Here is a 12,500-nt window from a genome sequence, read left to right as displayed (position 1 = left end):
AGGCATTTTTAATAATAGATTCGGCAACATACTTTGCTAAACTGAAACACTAAAATTTAAAAGACTATAAAGCTGCGTGATTAAAAACTAGTTTTTCCCTTACGATGCGATTTGAAATGAACAGCATTCCTAGAGAGAGAGAGAGAGAGAGAGAGAGAGAGAGAGAGAGAGAGAGAGAGAGAGAACCCCATACGCCATCCTGAATGGACAAGTAACCCGATATATGCGAATCTTGTAAAAACTGGATCCGTTGGCAACTGGCCTTGATGGAAATTGATTTTTGTTGTTCCTAGTAATACGCATCAACTTATAAATATCAACTTCCGGATAATATGAATAAGTTGAATGATATATTCGATATCTGGAAAGGCAATATTAAAAGTTAAAGCAAAACTACGTTAATATTGATTCAGTGCACAACGACAAAAGTGACTGTTGATTCTCCTTTAATCCCCAAACAAACGGATTTAATCTTAGCCTATCGGTTTTAAGAAAAAGCTTGTTTCTCAAAGTAGTAAACAAATCAGTTTTCTAACTGACAAGAATATACTTTTTATATGAATCGCTAGAACGTGATCTACCTTATAACAGAAATGTGCAGTTTCTCTAAGGAGATTCGAAGAGGCCTATCACTGGATTTTTATTCGAACTGCTATTTTAGTCCTAGAATCTGCGATTCAAGTCACTTCTGTGAGGCAGTCTCTTACGTGCATATTATCTCTTATGAGCATATTATCTGCAATCTTGTAGCATTTTGCTGGCATAGTTCGTTCCAAACGGCCAATATTAAGTTAAAGTCTTGCTCGCTGCTCACAGGGACTATTAGCTATTTAGTGCAAAGTTTAGCAGCATGCTGAAAGATGACAGGAAATACACTGGCATAAGACACGGCTTTGTACACAAACACAACGGATGTTTACACTTGGACGTAAGCATTTATTTAAAAATTCCATACGCAACGGGGAATTTGCAAAATTCACACCAGTTCAAATAATTTTTCAAAATCTTACTTTATCCTTGAACAGGATGCCAAACACCTGAAGCCTTCGAGAGTGGTTAGGTTTTTCAACCTGGTCCCTCCTCTGTCTATGAAACGGCCACTAAACCGTACTTGGTCGTCCAGTCTCCAGAAAAGCGTCTGAATGCTATTTATTTCAGATGCAACATTAATGGGATTCTGTCCGTAGAAGTCTGGATCATTTAGTATTGGGCATGATATCTGTTTTATTTAGAGTTTTAAGCTCCGAGGCTGAGCAAGCGAGAGTAATTCCAAAGGTACTGAAGATTTGCCATAAATAAGCAAATAAATAAAATATATAGACCAATAAAAAGTAAACACTCTAGATCTTTTGCGTCAATTCCTGCTCCTGAAGATCAAAGGTTTCTGACATTCTCTCTTTTTATGACTCTTGTAAATTGTCTTCTTGAATATCACTTTTCGAGCTTCTGACTTTTATTCGATGGCGTTACGTCTCCTTCCCCGCCAAACAAGTGCTAGGTTTCTTGGTTTGAAATTCTTTCTCCTGGGAATGCTCTATCTTATTCAGTCATCTATTTTCTTCTTCCTCCCTTCCATCTGTAGCCCTCACTTCTCTTCCACCCACACCCACGCCCGCACCTTATTACTTTGCCTGAGTAGACCACCACCGATCACTTTCTAACTACAATATCTCGTCCCAAATAAATGCTTCAGTGAGTTGTCCTTGGGGTCCTGACCTATTTTCACAAGAGATTCATCTTGACGGAGGCAAAGGAAGTTGCAGGGCAGAGTCGGAGAACTTCCGCTGCCCTTGAAACTCGCGACGAAATTCTCTAAGTTTTGCTTGGTTCTCTGAAACCTCGCTGGTGGTCAAAACGTGGTGGCATTTTTAAGGGTCATTTTGGGTCTGCATCATGGTGATTTGTGAGTTATGATTCATAAGAATTCTAAGCCATACAATTAGATGAAATAAGCAAATTTGACTTTATTTTGTTAAAACGATGTCAGTCACAATATGACTAAATTGTTAACGGTTTTTATGGCACTAGATTAGGGTGACTTATTATTTATATTAATCAATGAAATTTAATGAATCCGATGAATCATTTTACTTTTTTAACTGATGATTATGATGTTACAAACCAGGAAATTACGGCCATTAGATTTTGAGGACACTAAAGGACTTTTGACTCGTATGTTAAAAAACTTGTCCTGTGTGGAACAAAAAGTCAACTAGAACGAACCAGTTTCTAAGGTTATAAAAAAATTGTTGCGATAATGAGTCTGGTTGGGTATTTTTGAAAAAAAAAAAAGAAAGAAAATTCTTGGTTCCTCCTCTCTTAGCATTCTTCGAAATAAAACACTGAAAACGACATGCATATAACCAAGGTTACGTTACACGGATACACTTATATAGGTGTCACATACGCACAGAAAAATATTTTTGAGCGGAGTGGCAACGGAGCTGTAAGAAGACAGTTATCTACATTCATACTTTTAAAGCTGAATCAAGACGAACCCCTGTGCAGAACACTTCCACAACATAAACTGTTTCAATACGTGATGAATTCCCTTGCAGACAATGCGCCATTCCCCTCTACCCTGGATTCTTTCTTGCGCTTCCATGACAATAAGGATGTTCCTTTTCCAGTACCTCCTCCGCACTTATCGACCCTTCCTAGGTCTTCTCCCACATCCTCATAACACTAAATTATACATTCTTTTCACTACCCAGCTGTGCTCCATTCCTCTTTCATGACCAAACCACGTGAGTTATGGACGAAACAAGAGTACATGTTACACGTTTCACTTTATATTCTTGTGTGAGCAATGATACTGTAGCACCAGGTAAAACAGCACACAGTGGCGTTGGGTAGTGGCCTATGGCAACGTAAAGGAATGTTTCCAAGATAGTTAAGGTATCCCATATAAAAGGAGGAGAATGGTAAAGAGAATGAACTTGGACGTCGGGTCTATTTCGGATTCCTTTGCATCAAGTGGAACTGGGAGCCACTGACCTTGGCAATTTGGTAATCCTGAGCCAACTATTATTGTAATATAACAAGGCTGTTTTTGTCTTTGTAACATTTCGTTTGCGCAGCCTTCTTTCATCTTTTTATTTGTTTTCCTCAAAATAGTTGACTCCTTGAATGTGAACATTTTTGCTCCGCTTCCCCCCCTCTCAATTTGCGGTGAGATTTGAGTTCCTTACCTTATTAGACACTACAAGTATTTCTCTTAGCTCTCTTAAAATTATCCTCAGCTTAACAACACTTCGCATTGACTCATAAATTTTGGAACTCAAAAAATCAATCATGGAATCACGGGAGCAATATGAAATATGGTTAAGCAAATCAATAACTTTTTGTCACAACATAAAAAATATAGAATATGAATATCAAAGACTCTGGTCTGTCAGAATTTACTGAAAATCGAAATGCAGACTTAAGGAAACTATTTTGATTTGACAATCATCAAACACTTAAACTTGACCACTGACAAATTCATACTCTATCTGCGAGTCAGTAATAGCATACGTATTATATACTGTACATGACAATTACATAACAGGGAAAGTATGAACAATTCGCAATAGAATTCTTCAACAGACGTTAGCCTGAGAATATTGATTACCATAACCCATATACAGAATAGCAAGTTACTTCGGTTCTTGATATAAGAATAACATTTTGCCTTGAACCAAGAAAGTCAGCGTGATATGAACTTGCAACACTCAGAAAGCACATTTCAGATAATTATTAAGAAATTTACAACTCTACAAATTAGGTCTATTCAGCCACTTGTCCACATACCTGACCTAATGCTTATACTCAAAAGATATAGGAACTTTTCTTGGAATTACAATAAACCTTTAAAAACGTCTTCATTATCAACAATGTGTTTTAGAGTTCGTGCATTAAGCGATTACCCTTTGGTCGACCTATAATGTGAATGCAGAATGATATCTCGTCATAATTTTGACACATATAATATCATACTTGCACAAAACATTCCTAATGGAACGTGCAATATTCAACCTCTACTAGTATAACTCGAGAATGGAATCTGGCTCAGTATTTTGAACAAAACAACTATTAATGCACTTCACAACCATTCGAAAATGAATAACCAATAAAAGGCAATTAATTGCAAAGAAGTACCTAGCGTCAACAAATATGCAACACTCGCATAACTGATAATCAAACAATATGTTCCAACTGAAAGTTACTCGGATAAACAAACAAAAATGGAACATAAACCTGGTCTTTACGTAAACTGAAATTTTGCACAAAATACTTTAAATTAAGAGCAACGTGCCCAAGTCCCTCGTTATGCCTTATTTCATAATGTGATGATTTCCGGAAGATGTTAGAGCCCATTACATAATCGTAGCACTTGGCACTCCTATAAAAATATGACACAATGGCACACAAATCTGTAGTTCCTTAATAGTAATAATTCTTCCTCAGGTTAATCTAGAGCTATGTTCCATGTGTTTTATTAATAATTAAAAAAAATAGGAATTCTGACACTTTGTAGCAGCAATAATTTTCCGCACCTTTCTTTCAACGGGAATTTAAGTTCCGATACCTCTTTAAGCTATAATTACTCACGAGTATTTTTATTTCTGATTAACTGATGAGACGATCTTCGCATTCTCTCTCTCTCTGACTGGCATGGAATGATACTGGGACGCAGTTTTAAACATTCGGTTTACTTTCAGTGAAGCTCTCCGGGCCTAATAGAAAGGAGTGAAGCCTTAGGTTGGAAAGTGCCTGTGTGCACATGGTTAATGGTTATAATCCGGCCAACAAAGTTGGGCAATTTGATATCCAGGTAGAGCGACTGTCTCGTTGATCAACGAAGTTAGTTTCCTTTGCAGGCTTCAGCATGATGGGGTAGTCACTGGTGCGGCAGTAGGACTTAGAAATAATCGTAGTTCTTGACCTGTACTGAATAAAACTTCATCTTTCTGTCACTTTCTTTGTCTACCTGTCACTTCTGTTGCCTGGTCAGCATCATAAACACAGACACAATGCAGAATCCTTTAGGTTGTGGGCTGGCCTCTTCACACAACTTGGACAAAAGAGACTGAGGTCAGAGGGAAAAAGCGAGATCCTAACCGCCACTTGCCTTCGCAAAATGGAAGCCATCTGATAGAAGTCGGAGGTGCAGGCTAATTTTTCAGCCTTATATCCCAACAGCTTCCCAGCCAGGTTATGCTAAGTTACTGGACAACCTAATGAAACAAGTTTCTTATCCCTGCAAGATGTCGCGCCTGTTGGTGATTGAGTTCCCTGAAGGAAAGCGATTTCCTCACCAACATTGAGATAATCAGACTCTAAAAATTAGTACTAGTGTTAGAGGTTACGATATACGAGTGGAAGGTGTAGCAAAGAGCACAGTTCTTTACAAGTAAGATTAGTAAGGTAGGGTACTGTGTAAAACCTTAGAGAAGACAACAACCTCATGTTAAAGGGAAATATGGGAGAGAACGAGAGTGATTCATTACAATACAGATTACCGTTGCTGGACTTAATGGCAAAACAACTAAATACCACGTTAGCCCTGCAAAATAATGAAAAGAGGGAAAATTAGTTTTTGAGGTTCATTAGAACTTCCCATGCTGAAAGAGAAGCCTGTTCGAGTATGTAGATAGGAGACTGACTTGTCCGTTGTGAAATGGGACTGAGACTGTTTTGTCTTGAAGAATGGAGTGATGCGGGAAGTCAAGAGGACTGTGGATATAGGTGCAAAGTTGTGCGATATGAAAATGAGTTGCGATTGTTTAGTCATATGACACGAACAAATGACAATAGTATGGTGAAAAAAAAACCGTATAATTCTGACATCCTAGGAAGAAGGCAGAGAGGAAGACCTATAAGGGTTTGATAAATGGAGGAACTAGAAAGAACCTAACCTTACATCCAGGAAGCGACAGAGTGCGTGTTGGGGTTGATGAGTGATGATGAGCTCTGTCGTAGGTGTTTAAATACTTGATTATTTTTTTTAGAACCACTCTTGTACGGGAAACGGATTAATGGTGTATGTATATATATAACTGCTGGTGTAGGCGTTTCATCATGGGAAACAGTGAAAATGAGGTGGGGTGAAGAAGAGGTTGAAGATTCAAAAGCTTAGCTGTGGAGTGAAAGAAACAGTTAAAACCCGACCAGCCCTAGAATAGAATTTTTTTTTTTTTTTTTAAATAAGACTAAAGTCTGCATCGACTTTTTGTGCATAACGAGGTCACCTAACTAAATGGGGCCTTTTGCCCCGGATCCCAGTTGTGTTAAAACTGACAAAGGAAAAAGTTAAATATTTTTGTTTAACATTTGCTTAAGTCCATAAACTCACACAATAATAAACATGGAAAGAGAAGACTTTCGCTCTGTTTTTCTATCGCAAACTGGAGTTGCTTGAATCAAATGAAGACCCATGTTTGCGCTGTCGAATGTTGTCCTTAATGGTCTATTTACAGTGATTGCAGGGCAGTTATTCTTCGCCGTTTTCTTTTACTTACTCCTCTTCTGTTTCCACTCTTCCTCCACCTCTCCACCAATTCTCCTTCTTCATCTTCGATGTTTTCCAAAACACTAGACGGTTTCTTGCGTGTGTATCCCTGACCGTGAAAAATGCTTGCATCGTTGCCCATTTAGAGCCTCTGCTGCATTGTGCAACACAATGAAATCCCGGATGAAGGCTTGGCATCTTAAAATAGTTTGTTTGCGAGGATGAGTTGCCTTAAATACGGCCACTGTGTGCGCGTGAGATGAATTAAAGATACTCTAGTCTCTTCGTCAGGCGGGTCTGAAAATTCGACGATGATATGTCCGTAAGTTTCTTCATGTCATTCTTTGGATGTTCACACCCATAATGATGGCCGATGTTCCGTGGAAAATATGAGTAGCAGCTGTTAAGGTATGAAAATGAGTGGTACCTGTCTCAACAATTCACTCTGCTGGCTGTTCGATTACATGACGACTCGGTGCCACTCACGCTCGGCTCTGGAGCTGATACTGTGTGCAAGAGATTCCAAGTATTACCCTCCTGTCGTAGGAAATTTTTTGGTCGTGGGAACTAAAATGAGAGGTGGCGACTTTAAACATTTCTGGAAGCTGTTCGGGTATGAATGTAGATAGGCTAGCAGCGATTTGGCATTGCATGGTATTTGCATGGCTAAAAAAAAAAAAAAAGATTGCAGTTGCTCGGTTAAGCATATGAACATCTGCATAGCTAAAAAAAAAAAAACGGACGGTATTGGTTTGCCAGTGCATGTGAATGGTATCTGCATGTCATTAAAATAGATGGCATCTGTTTGGCTGTGCATATGACTGGAATTTAAAAGACTATAAAACAGATGGCTGCTGTCTGGATGTATATATGTATGGAATTTTCGTGACTATAAAATATATGGTAGCTCTTTGGCTGTGCATGTGAATGGCATTTGCGGGGTTATAAAATAGATGGTAGCTGTTTGGGTATTCACGTGAATGGTTTCAAAATGAGTATAAAACAGATGGTAGCTATTTGGGTGTTCATGTGAATGGCATTTGCATATCTATAGAATAGGTTGCAGCTGTTTGGATTTTCATGTGAATGGTACTTGTATGGCTGTAAATCTAATGGCAGCTGTTTGGGTGTTGATGTGATTGGTATTTGCATGGCTATAAAGCATATGGCAATTGTTTGGGTGTTCATGTGAATGGTATTTTCAGGGCTATAAGTGAGACGGTAGCTGTTTATGTGTTCGATTGATTGATTAATTGTGGGTTATCTGGCGTCACAACTACCAGGGTCACCGACGCCGAATACTAAATGTGATCTTGTGAAAGGTATTTTCGTGGTGATAAAATAGATAGGAGCTGTCTGGATGTTCATGGGAATGGTATCTGCATTGCTATAAAGCAGATGGCAACTGTTTGGGTGTGTGTGTGAATGGTATTTTCTTGGCTATGAAGCGATGGTAGCTGTTTGGATGTTGATGTGAATGGTATTTGCATGGCGATTAAATAGATGGCAGCTGTCTGGGTGTTCATGTAAATATTTGTCTGGATATAAAGCAGATGACAGCTATTTGGGTATTCATGTGAATGGTAATTGCAGGGCAATAATAGAGATGGTAGCTTTTTGAGTGTTTATGTGTATGTTTGTGTGTTCATGTGAATGATATCTACCTAGCTATAAAACAGATTGTAGGTGTTCGTGTACATGTTTTGGTGTTCATGTGATGAAATCTGTATGGCTATAAATAATGGTAGCTGTTTGGATGTTAATGTGAATGATATTTGCATGGGTATAAAATAGATGGCAGCAGTTTAGGTGTTTTTGTGAATGTTATATGCATGGCTATAAATAAATGATAGCTGCTTGGTTGTTCTTGTGAACAGTATTTGCGTGGCTATAAAATGTATGGTAGCAGTTGGGTTGTTCATGTACAGTAGATGGTATTTACATGGCTATGAAACAGATATTGGCTGTTTGGGAGTTTATGTGAATGGTATCTGCAGGAATGTTAAAATATATGTTTGGGTTCTCATGTGAATGGATCTGTATGGCTATAAATAGCTGGTAGCTGTTTGGGAGTTCATGTGAATGGTATTTGCATGGCTATAAAGCAAATGGTAGTTGTGAGGGTGTTCATGTGAATGATATATAATTGGCTATAAATAGATTACAGCTGTTTGGGTGTGCATGCGCATGGTATCTGCATGGCTATAAAAGGAGGTAGCTGTTTTGGTGTTCATCTAAAATGACAATTGCATGGCATTAAAATGCTGTAGATGGTAGCTGTTTGGGTGTTGATGAGATCAGTATCTACATGGCATTAACAGGTGTTATATACCTGTTTTGTGTTCCATGTTCATGTTATTTACTTGGCTATAAAATAGTTTGTAACTGTTTGGCTGTGCATGTGAATGTTATTTGCATTACTATAAACCAGGTGATCGCTGTTTGGTTGTACATGTAAATGGTATCCACATAGCTGTGAAATAATTGATAGCTGTTCGTGTGTGGTTGTGTATGGAACTCTCAGGACTATAAAATAGATGGTAAGTGTTATGAACAACCAAACACTTACCATCTATACATTTTATAGTCCTGAAAGTGCCATACATGGAAATAAATACCTATGGTAGCTGTTTGGTTGTACATATGCACGGTATTCCCATGCGATAAATATAGAAGGTAGCTGTTAGGCTGTATACATGCATGGTATTTGCTGGCTATAAACACAGATTGCACCCGACTGACTTTACATTTGTACATATGTAAGGTTGTTGTTTATATGTAAAATTTATGATAGCTCTGTGGTTGTGGATGGCGCATGTAGTTCCCCCTATTATAAATGTGGATTTTAGCTTAAAGGCTGTACTCATGGAGCGACTGTTTTGCCTATGTATGGATGGTAAGCTGTTTTGTAGAGCATATCTGGTTGTGAATATGACCGGGAACATTTTTGTTTTAATACATGCGTCATTTGTTAGGATACAATGCAACTTATTAGTGCAACACGCAAAGAAAAATTAACCCTTTCTAATTTCAGTTTCATAAGTTACTGTATTTTCTAGTTTTGTCCAATTTCCGAATCATTATAAACCTGGCAAATGAATGCGAACTCAGAGTGCGTACTCCTCAGCAAATGCAATAGTAAATGAATAAATAATTAAATGAATGAATAAACAAATAAATAAAGCCATGACCTGTATCCGGATCTATCTCACAACCCCATCAACTCTTCCTTAGTCTAGAGAGTTCTCAATCATTTTACCTTTATAATCTTTGTGCGCTGACCGATAGACGGACTGTAAGACATACGGTGGAATATACATTACCCACGTCCCACTTTGCTTTAGGCGATCAGGATACAAAAAGTTCTTCGTGTGGTGAAACTGTTTCCACTTAATGAAAAGAAAAAAAAAAGGCAGACGATGTTCAATAAGCGCTTACTAAATAAAATCCACCCTTGACTTGTTACTACACGCGCACGCGCGCACCCACCCTCTCATATACATACAATATATATATATATATATATATATATATATATATATATATATATATATATATATATATATAAATAATCTACAGTAGACGCACTGTGATAAGCGCGTGTCAATTGGGGAGAGAGAGAGAGAGAGAGAGAGAGAGAGAGAGAGAGAGAGAGAGAGAGAGAGAGAGAGAGAGAGACATGTATGTAGTTATGGATGTAGTGATGGTGATATAGTTTAGAGGTAAAGAGCAATGGGATCACATTCGCATAAGCCATGGTCTAATCCAGGATTGTCCCAACCATTCGACCCAGCGGTGAATGGAATATATAATGAGGAAATATATATATATATATATATATATATATATATATATATATATATATATATATATATATATATATATATATATAATATATACCGTGTATACACATACATACAGCAACAGATGTACTGATTAAATCGTCCCTTATATGACATCACAGCTGAACTGGTTATGAGTCGATTTTCACGTAGATTAGGCTTGTGCTGTGCTGTTTACGATAACGAAAATTTGAAATTGTATGAATACTTTTACCTCACAACGAGAACCTGACTCTACTGAATACAAGATACCTCAGGAAGACTTATATGCGAGAACAAATAAAGAAGAAAAAGATGAATATTTAAATATCGTAGAGCATGGAAATATCTGTGCGGAATCCCAGACATAGTCTCAATTCTGGTATGTGGTCGAACGAGGAATTTACTGTAGTTGAAAAAAAAAGTGAAAAAATAAGCCACCAAGCAGGAAGATTACGAAAACTTTTAATGGACTAAGACCAGTACTGATATAACTGCAGGCATTATTCATCATGACCTACCTCATGTGAAACGGATACGTCTTCCGAGCAATACTGTACTCTCAGACACGTTTTCGTTTGACGCTCTTTTTCCAATTCAATGCGGAAGAGGAAAAGTAGCTCAACATCATACTTCTTGAGAAGGTTATGATGAAACTTTGCCTCTTAAATTGCGGCAGCTCATACGTGTAATTGCACATACGTGTGTCTTACGGAGGAATGCTTCGGGGTCCACTGCGTGGGGTTATGGAGATACAAGATCAATAAATTTTTCGCTCGATTGTTTGCAATGTCACGTAGCTTTTCTACTATTTTGTATGATTTTGTTCCAGGTTGCATTGATATATATAAAAATATATATAAACGTTTCTCATGAATGACGCTGACTTTGGCGACCACGCTTATATAGGCCTATACTTTTGGACTTCCGAACACATTCTTCATAGTCTCTCAACCCAGTAGTATTATTAACACACGTTACAATTATCCACCTGCCGACCACATCTAAATGCATTTTCGCCAATTACATTAATTACATTATATATATATATATATATATATATATATATATATATATATATATATATATATATATATATAGTATATATATATAGTCGAATAGTTCTTCCGCAAAGCTACTAGTTCATCATAACTCTTCAAAGGCAATGGGCCGAATGTCCTCCTTTTCATAAATATACTATAACGTGAACATTTCACACAACATACTGGTTACATCGGGCCAAGATACCGGTGACGCAGCTAATTATTACCTTTCAACAAAATCATAAAAAAATTTGTAATCACAGAACATACAGGCAGTCACAGCCTTACCTGTTTAGGTTGAATCTCTTCCAATGGTTCACGTAGGCTATTACTGTCTGTGAATGAGCTTCAGGAGTAACTGCCTTGCCTTTGGATATAACACCGCATTTGCAGTCTTTGTAATCCATCCGGATAACACACTGTTCCGGCGGCAAGGCTAGTGACAAATTCGAGGTGAAGATTTTAACATAACATCCAGAAATAGGTTCGATTGACACTACACCCACGCATTTTTCCCGCGTTACACATGTATCCCTATTCCACAGCGGCTGTTTCACACGCGTGACTAGTCGCGGCAACTACTTGTCAAACGAGCAGCTTTAGTTGAGGTCTCACTAATATCTAAATAAGAAAATGGAAATTTTTGTTCTTTATCTTTCTGATTTTTCAATACATTTAAGAAGCAAATTTTATGTATACAGATCAATATATCTTTTAGAATAAATTTTAAAGATCTAATTAAAAACTCATTTGCATTGTTTTGATACCAGGCGTCGTCTTTTCTTCTAAATAACAAGAAGGCCGTTCGGTGTACGTTATAGAGAGTGCTTGGGCAACAGTACTGTGCCAGTTTGAATTTCTGCTTTTTCTCATGAACAATTGACAGACTGATGAAGGGAGACGATGCGAAATGGATGTGGATGACGGTTGCTGAACTTGCTTGAGCAAATGCAGTGCCTATAGTTTTACCAAAATGGCTTAAGGAATACTACTTGTTCTTGTTAGCCTAGGAATTTTAATGCGTAGCCGTTGGTGAGTGTAGCCTACATTTTCAGTTTCTATTGAAAATTTGGTTGTAGCCCAAAGGGATGGCTCAAGTACAGTAATGAAATGCTCCCTCACGAATGACTTTCGATGGTATTG

At 37.8% G+C, this 12,500-nt stretch overlaps 1 protein-coding gene and 1 long non-coding RNA gene across 2 annotated transcripts in view; one reads left to right on the top strand and one right to left on the bottom strand.

Moving 5' to 3' along the window:
• LOC136848075 (uncharacterized) overlaps positions 1-11,908 on the bottom strand; it is a 129,640-nt gene extending 117,732 nt beyond the window's left edge. Inside the window, exon 1 of the long non-coding RNA XR_010855929.1 lies at positions 11,646-11,908. This is a non-coding gene — a long non-coding RNA (uncharacterized lncRNA). The remainder of the gene's footprint in view (positions 1-11,645) is intronic.
• A 197-nt stretch (positions 11,909-12,105) lies between these two features.
• The window catches only part of LOC136848070 (serine-rich adhesin for platelets-like), a 109,597-nt gene continuing 109,202 nt past the window's right edge, over positions 12,106-12,500 (top strand). The window contains exon 1 of the mRNA XM_067120241.1: positions 12,106-12,389. The gene's annotated coding sequence lies outside the window, so the exon portion shown is untranslated. The remainder of the gene's footprint in view (positions 12,390-12,500) is intronic.

Source organism: Macrobrachium rosenbergii, chromosome 18 (genome assembly GCF_040412425.1).
Source record: "Macrobrachium rosenbergii isolate ZJJX-2024 chromosome 18, ASM4041242v1, whole genome shotgun sequence".
NCBI classification, from domain to species: Eukaryota; Metazoa; Arthropoda; class Malacostraca; order Decapoda; family Palaemonidae; genus Macrobrachium; species Macrobrachium rosenbergii.
The sequence above is the reverse complement of the archived record's forward strand: the minus strand, read 5'-3'. Positions and strand labels throughout refer to the sequence as shown.